This window comes from Cryptomeria japonica, chromosome 1 (assembly GCF_030272615.1).
Source record: "Cryptomeria japonica chromosome 1, Sugi_1.0, whole genome shotgun sequence".
Taxonomy (NCBI): Eukaryota; Viridiplantae; Streptophyta; class Pinopsida; order Cupressales; family Cupressaceae; genus Cryptomeria; species Cryptomeria japonica.
In genome coordinates this window covers 271,200,184-271,207,838 of record NC_081405.1, presented here as the reverse complement: position 1 = coordinate 271,207,838, position 7,655 = coordinate 271,200,184, and the positions used below count along the sequence as shown (strand labels likewise).

Sequence of the window (7,655 nt, the reverse complement as noted above, 5' to 3'; positions counted from 1 at the left end):
TATTGATATATCAAAGAATCTGGTATTTCATTCTAAAACAAAGCACATATCTATCAAGTATAACTTTTTGAAGGAGAAGGTGGAAGAAAATGAAGGCAGACTAGTTTATGTGAACACTAAAGAGTAGATTGCAGACATCTTCACTAAACCTTTTCTTAAGGAATCATTTGAGTACTTTAGAGATAGATTGGGGATTTCCGCCTCTTCGGTAGAGACCCTAGTGATGCTGATTGGCATCAGTATGGTATGCATTATCAGAGTTATTACTCATTTTGGATTGATTTGGCGGTGCTACTACTTAGGGGGATTAGTCAGCTATAAGACTCCGAGGATTTATGGCTTTTATTTGATGTTCATGTCAGACTTCTGGCATTGATGTCAAAGGGGGAGTGATAAATGTAAAATCCAGAGCTTAACAAAATATCAGTCAAAGGGGGAGAAATTAGAACTTAATAGAGATAAATTCATTAGGGGAGTTTGATTTAGAGCTTCATTTCTATATCATTTTGTGGGAGATTGTTGGTTGTCTTCCATATGGGGAGACTTGTTTGGCATTTCTTGGCACTTGGATGTTTTTCACATCTAGTGTTGCCATCAATGCCAAAGGGGGAGATTGTTGGCAATTTGAAGGAATTGATTATGCGTTGCATTGATGTTTTTTCATTGATGGAAACATCGATTGTTTTGGTTGTTTATCGATTTCCAGTTGGTTCTGGTAGAGTGGTTGGATTATTATATTGATTTGGTATGCTCTGGTATGCTTTGGTTTGTAGAATTGGTTTGGATTTGTCATTCATGCTATTCAAATGTGTATCACATTAGTTGGTTCGGGATTTGATGAGTTGGGAGCTATCATTTGTTCTAGTAAGCCTTTTGGTTACCGGTAAGGGTTTTACCAGCAGAGCTTTGTTGAAGATCTTTTGATGCACGTGATAAGTGGTGTTGGTGTGACTTCTAGATGGTTCTCAGGATGATATTTGGTTATCTTGTTCGTGTTCCAGTTCATCGGTGGTGTTGGATTTGGTTTATGGCAACTTATTTTGGGTCCAATGTTATCTAGGTTATGGACCGGTTTATGTAACATGTTGGAAGATGTTCTTGATGCGTTACCGACGAGATTTAATGATTGGTTTACATTGTTTTAGGCTTAAGCTAACTTGGTTGATCATTAAATTGTGGGTTTCTATTATGAACTTATTGCATTATCTTTTAGGTGGCCGACCTAATTGTTTAGGTCCCGGGTTGGTATAAATATGATGTAAGATCTCTTTGTAGATCATAGTAATGGTAATGGTAAGGGCATATGGGATTATTTGTGTGTGAATAATGTTGTAATCATATGTAGAAGGTTTGGTCTATCATAGGTGATCGAATTGGGTTGGTGAGAGAGGTTTTAGGCCTTCGATACTGAGATTAACCAGAACTGTACTTAGGCATAGGAGATGTTATCTTTGCAGTTCACTCTTCTTTCTGGATTGTAGTTTGGATTTATTTTGTAGTCAGTGAGGCTCCTTTTTGTGATGAGAAGTGCACTCTAGGATATTGGCCTTCCTGCATGTGAATTCCCCTCATATTGTAATCACATACTTACTGCAGAAGTATTATTTGACTGTGGGTAGGCTTCCCACCGTGGTTTTTCCCTTTACTGGGTTTTCCACGTACAAATCTTGGTGTCATGTGTTATGGATGGATGGTAACTATTCTATGATTTATGTTTATGTTTACTTTCTATATCAGTCATTTCATTATTTGGTTTATGCATTCCAATATTAAGTTTATGTGTTTCGGTAATAAGGTTTTGAATGCTTAAAGTTTTGTAATCCGGTGATAACTGATTCGCCCCCCCTCTCAGTTGTCCTCTGGTTATTTGAGTTGTCTAACATATCCAACCTTAAATAAATTGCTCCCGATAAGGCATGTGCGATTGCTTTAACGTGGGAGCATACACTCCACTCATATTTTCCTTCTCGATACTTTAAGTTACTTAGTGAACTTGGCTTTGCTTTATAATTTTTGGTATCCTTGCTTTTCATGACTCATATTGAGGGGAACCTTGCTACTTGCAGTCATGGTTCTCTCTCTTGATCTTCCCTTTTACTTTGTCAATAGATGTCGTAAGATCCTTAGTTCACTAGGGGCTTGGTGTATCTTGGCTCCTTGGCGTGGTGGAAGTCTTTCAATCTTGTTTCCTTATACTTTACCGGTAGTATTGGCGTACGCTTATACTCCCACTAAAGTGGGGGCTAAATGTAGCGTCATAAAATTACAACCCTTGCAATCTTCAACCACATTTGGGTCTTCACATTGGTGAAATAAATCCCTAAGCCTGACTGGAGACCTGAGACACGCTCACACTACCTGAAGCTTGCATTTTCTTGCATCCTACACTCCCCTTTTCTATTTTATGTCTTGAATTAGGGAAGAACAAGGGCGTGGCACCCTTGTGCCCTCTCGAACAGGGGCGTGGTGCCCTTGTCCTTGCCCTGTTTTGGGCCCCCTCTGTATTTATCCTTCATTGGGCTTTGCATTTGGAAAGAGGGAAAAGTTTCCCTATGTCGACCTATGACAAAAAATCAGTCAATTAACCCTAATTGATGCGTATATAAGATGCATTCTCTCTCCCATTTGCATAAGTAAAGTCAATAAGTTCATATGAGTTCACTAAGTGGAAATTAAGATCCTAAGCGAAATCAAGCATTCAAGCATTGAGCATTCTCAAGTCTCCTTTCAAGGCTAGGTGTTGCATTCAAGTCAAGGATTGAACCATTGAAGAGAATATCTCTTGTGACATATAATTCTACATATCCTTTTAAACAATTCCATCAACATTTCAATTGCATCCTCTCTTGAGGTGAATTCCATTTCAGTCATTTACTTTCATTACTTGCAAGTACTTTTCATCATTCGATCAATTCCAAAACCAAGGTTTGACCTGAAGGAAAACCCCCGATCCCAACAACATTTTCTCTCTTTTCTGTGTGTAGGTTGCAGGTGCCTGACTTTATTTGCAGATTTGGACTTCATTTTTAGAGGTGGAAAAACGCTTTTCGGTGCACAGATTTTTCGGAGGACCATGTGCACTTTCAACATGGTCCCAACAACTTTCACCCAAATTTGTAGGGGATCTTTGTCTCAGCCTTTTACTGTTAATTCCAGGTGCACACTTCATCCCGCATTCCTATCTCAAGTTATAGTCATTTCTTTGTCTCCTTTACACTTAGTCTTAAATCACATAATTCAACCTATTGCATTCTAAAAGAGGGGTTACTTTCACTTTCCAAATTCATTATCAATTCACTTAGCATTCAATCTCTTTCTATTAAGATTGGATCTAGTGAATTATCCCCCCTCTTTTAAATGTAATGGGCGTGAGAGGTTGAAGGGAATATTTTGTGAATCTTTCACTCATTTTCTTAAGGAGAGAAAAGCTTTCCTCTTGATTTCTCCACCACCCTTTTCACACCATTACAATGTGCTACCTTTTGGGTTATGTAACACCCCTCCTAGCTTTCAAAGGGCATTTTTTAGTATTTTTGTGGATCTCATACACAATTTTGTTGAGGCATAGATGATTTCACTGTATATGGTAATAATTATGATGAGGCTAAGGAAAATTTAGAGAAGGTACTGAAGAACCTCTCTTTGAGTCATGAAAAGTGTCACATCCTTATGATTGAGGGGATTATACTAGGACACTATATTTCTTCTAAGGGTATTGAGGTAGACCCCCAAAAGATATAAATCATCAAGGACTTGCCTACATCCACTAGCCAAAAGGATGTTTGAAGCTCTCTAGATCATACAAGGTATTACCATAGGTTCTGTTATCTAAAATTTCATTACCCATGTAATTTTAGCCAAAGGATGCATATTTATCAAATGATTGCATTTACATAAAGATACATCGCAGTGTTTAAAAAAGAGGGAAAAGAGGATATTTTTCATTTGTATTGAACAATGATAGATTACAAATTGAGTTCATGCATCTGAAGCATATTTATATACACTGAATTTCTTAAAACCTCACACAAGCCGTGAGCTTAGCATTCTTATCTTTCCTACATATCCAAAACAAAAAAGGATAGAATTAAAAAATGAGTGTGAGGATAACCAGTCATTGCCTTGGGTTGCTTTGACTGGTTATTGGCTGCCCCGTTGCCCTTGTGAATGTTTTCTCGATCTTCAGACTTTGAAAACTCCTACTTTCCTGCACAAAAAAGAAGAGGTGTTAGATCCAACCGATCTAAGCAATGAAAGATTATCCTATGACATATCATTTATTATAGCCTATCATATCTCTGTTTTGAAAAGGTGGGAAAGATAAAGACAAATCATTGCTTCAGGAAAAAGAAATGTTTATGCTAATGTGTTTGTTTCATGTGCAGATAATTAGTTACTCTAATTGGCATGTGCCCCTGACCGAGGCTCCCTTCAGGTATGAGCCCGACATACCCTTTAGAGTAACTAATCTCAGAATATCAAGTGGAATGATGAAGAGACCAACTGAAGTATTAAAGGGACATGTTTGTTTTAAATATGAAACCTTTTACTTTACTATCCATGATATGCATAAAAGAAAATATTAATGAATAAACTGTTTTAAGGGACATATTATTTCAATGTGAAACCTTACAGTATTTAAAAAGGGTCAATACCACATCGTGAAGATAAAAAATCCAATGCAGCAAATTGGTAAAGAAACAGAGTATTTGAGTTTTAAATGCATGTTCAAACAGTGAACTTCAATAAAATCAGAATCAACTGGAAATGAAATGAGTGTCACGAGCCCGTGCTCGAACTTCATTTCTACATAAGATTGATCCCAGCATGTGCCAAAGTCAGAAATTTAATAAGGATACAACACAATCTCATAAAAAGTACAATTTTCTTAAAAAAATAAAAAAAAAATGTTGAATATTGGTAAAGGGGTAGGTAACAATCTATTGAGGAGGAGGATTAATGGCATTGTTAGCAACAAGGGGGCAGCCATATCTACTGCTGTAGAGAAGAAGGAAACCCATGGCTTTTCTTTGCCTCAGATGCCTCCTTTTGATTACAAACCACAACCTTACAGTGGACCATTCCTAGATGAGATTTTGCAGAAGAGAAAGCAGTACTTATGCCCCTCCATGTTCTATTTCTATGAAAAGCCTTTGAACATTGTTGAAGGGAAGATGCAGTATTTGTTTGATGAGAGTGGACGCCGATACTTGGATGCTTTTGGAGGCATTGTGACTGTGTCCTGTGGACATTGTCACCCTGATATTGTTGATACTATTGTGAAGCAAACTAGACTCTTGCAGCACACTACTACAATCTACCTTCATCATGCAATTACAGAGTTTGCAGAGGCATTAGCTGCAAAATTTCCTGGAAATCTTAAGGTTGTTTTCTTTACAAATTCGGGCACAGAATCCAATGAACTAACGACAATGATGGCTCGTTTGTACACTGGTAATCATGATATGATATCACTGAGAAATTCATATAATGGTTCAAGTGCCAACACAATGGGGATGACAGCTCAGAGCAAGTGGAAATATAATGTTGTGTAGACTGGAGCTCATCATGCCCTCAACCCAAATCCATATCGTGGTCCATTTGGTTCTGATGGTGCAAAATATGCTAAAGACGTCCAAGACATAATTGATTTTGGAACCTCTGGTCGTGTTGCTGGCTTTATTGCAGAGCCTATACAGGGTGTTGGTGGAGCAGTAGAAATGGCACCTGGCTACTTGAAGCCTGTTTATGAAAGTGTCAGGAAAGCTGGAGGTGTTTGCATATCTGATGAGGTTCAGACTGGTTTGGTCGCATGGGAAGTCATTATTGGGGCTTTGAAACACAGGGTGTCATTCCTGACATTGTTACAATGGCTAAGGGAATTGGGAATGGCCTTCCTCTCGGAGCAGTTGTAACAACTCCAGAAATTGCTCAAGTGCTGACACAACGATGTCACTTTAATACTTTTGGAGGAAATCCAGTCTGTGCTGCTGGTGGCCACGCTGTTTTAAAGGTCCTGGATAAAGAAAAGAGACAAGAACATTGTGCTGTTGTGGGGCCTTACTTAATCAACCGTTTAAGAGAGCTTCAAGAAAAATATGAAGTTATAGGAGATGTAAGGGGACGAGGTTTGATGATTGGTGTTGAGCTGGTGACTGACCGAGTTGAAAAAACACCGGCTCAAGTAGAAACTGCAGTTGTATTTTGAAAAACTGAAAGACATGGGAGTGCTGGCTGGAAAAGGAGGGATGTATGGAAATGTCTTTCGAATTAAGCCTCCGATGTGCTTCACAAAGGAAGATTCAGATTTTCTTGTGGATGTCATGGACCATGCACTGTCGCAACTCTAGAAGTTCCCTACTAGATATGGAGTAGCTTTATACTATTACTCAATAAATTTTGCAGCCATACAGTGTTGCAGAATTTCTGAGAGCATGAGACATCACCTCGTTGTCTCTTGACCTTGGAAAATCAGAAAGTAACGTGTGTTTTTGAAGAAGCCAGACTTTGAGAGATTCTAGAAGTTCTCTACTAGATATGGAGATAGCTTGCTCCTGCCATAAATCTGGATGGTGAAGTTTTACTTGCTTTCAAGTCACAAGTCATTGATTCTGATGGTGTTCTTGTCAAATGGAAGAAAGAGGATCTGGACCCTTGCAGTTGGAGCGGTGTTACTTGTGATTCTTTGGTGAAGCAGTATAATTATTTTTCATCAGAGTTATAATTCTCCAATACAACGGAATGCAAATTCCATGTTGTAGGAAATCAATAGCCCATATACGTTACATCAATTTAACAGGAGAAAGCATCTCCTAATCCTGGGATTTTTTTTCAACGGAGGAACTCTGTCCTCGAGACTTGGAAAACTGTGTACCCAAAAATGAGGAACTTATGAGGATGGCATCCCATGTATGTCTTGAGAAGAAAACCCAGTGGGGCTACATGTATTTATTTGAGGAGAGAACCAACCCACTGTCAAGCAAGGTGTCTTCCAGCATACAGTGAACCCCAATGTCAATAATAATTAAAGGCAATTTAAGAGTTTGCAGCGCCTTGTTAATGCAAATAGAGCACTACAAAGTTTTCAAGCATCTTGAATAAATGCTTTGTACAACAAATTTTCTCAAACACTCTTTCTTAGTCGGGATACTCTATGGACTCACAAGTACAACCAGCTACAAAAAAACAAAAAAAATTGGGGTAGCAAAGAATCCTGGAAGCTGAAAATGCAACAAAATATTATGAACAAGCTGGAGAATATGTGCGTGCAAAATATACAAACAGATACAGCACGTTATTTTCCTGGCAAAATATATGCAAAATGCAGTGTATGCAAGTTTCCTGGTAAATGTGGTGTGAACATACCTGTAGAAAAAAAAAAAGATTTGCATTCAGAGATGAAGACTCAGGAAGCCCAGTACCCTTCATCCATGGCGGCACCAAACCCCCTCGCGAACCTTCCAAATTGTTTTTCATTTTGCAAAATGAAAAAATGCGATGGGAGTGAGATATTTTTAGGGTTATAAAACCCTTTGTTATATTTGATAAAAAATCTCAAGTCCGCTGGGATATTGCATGTTTAAATATAATAGAAATCAAACATATTTGATAATAGATGTTTTTTTTAAAAAAAAAAAAAAATATCAAATATGTTT

The 7,655-nt window shown here is 38.0% G+C and overlaps 1 pseudogene; it reads left to right on the top strand.

Moving 5' to 3' along the window:
• Positions 1–4,907: 4,907 nt before the first annotated feature.
• On the top strand, positions 4,908–6,537 carry LOC131073800 (alanine--glyoxylate aminotransferase 2 homolog 1, mitochondrial-like; annotated as a pseudogene).
• Positions 6,538–7,655: the final 1,118 nt, after the last annotated feature.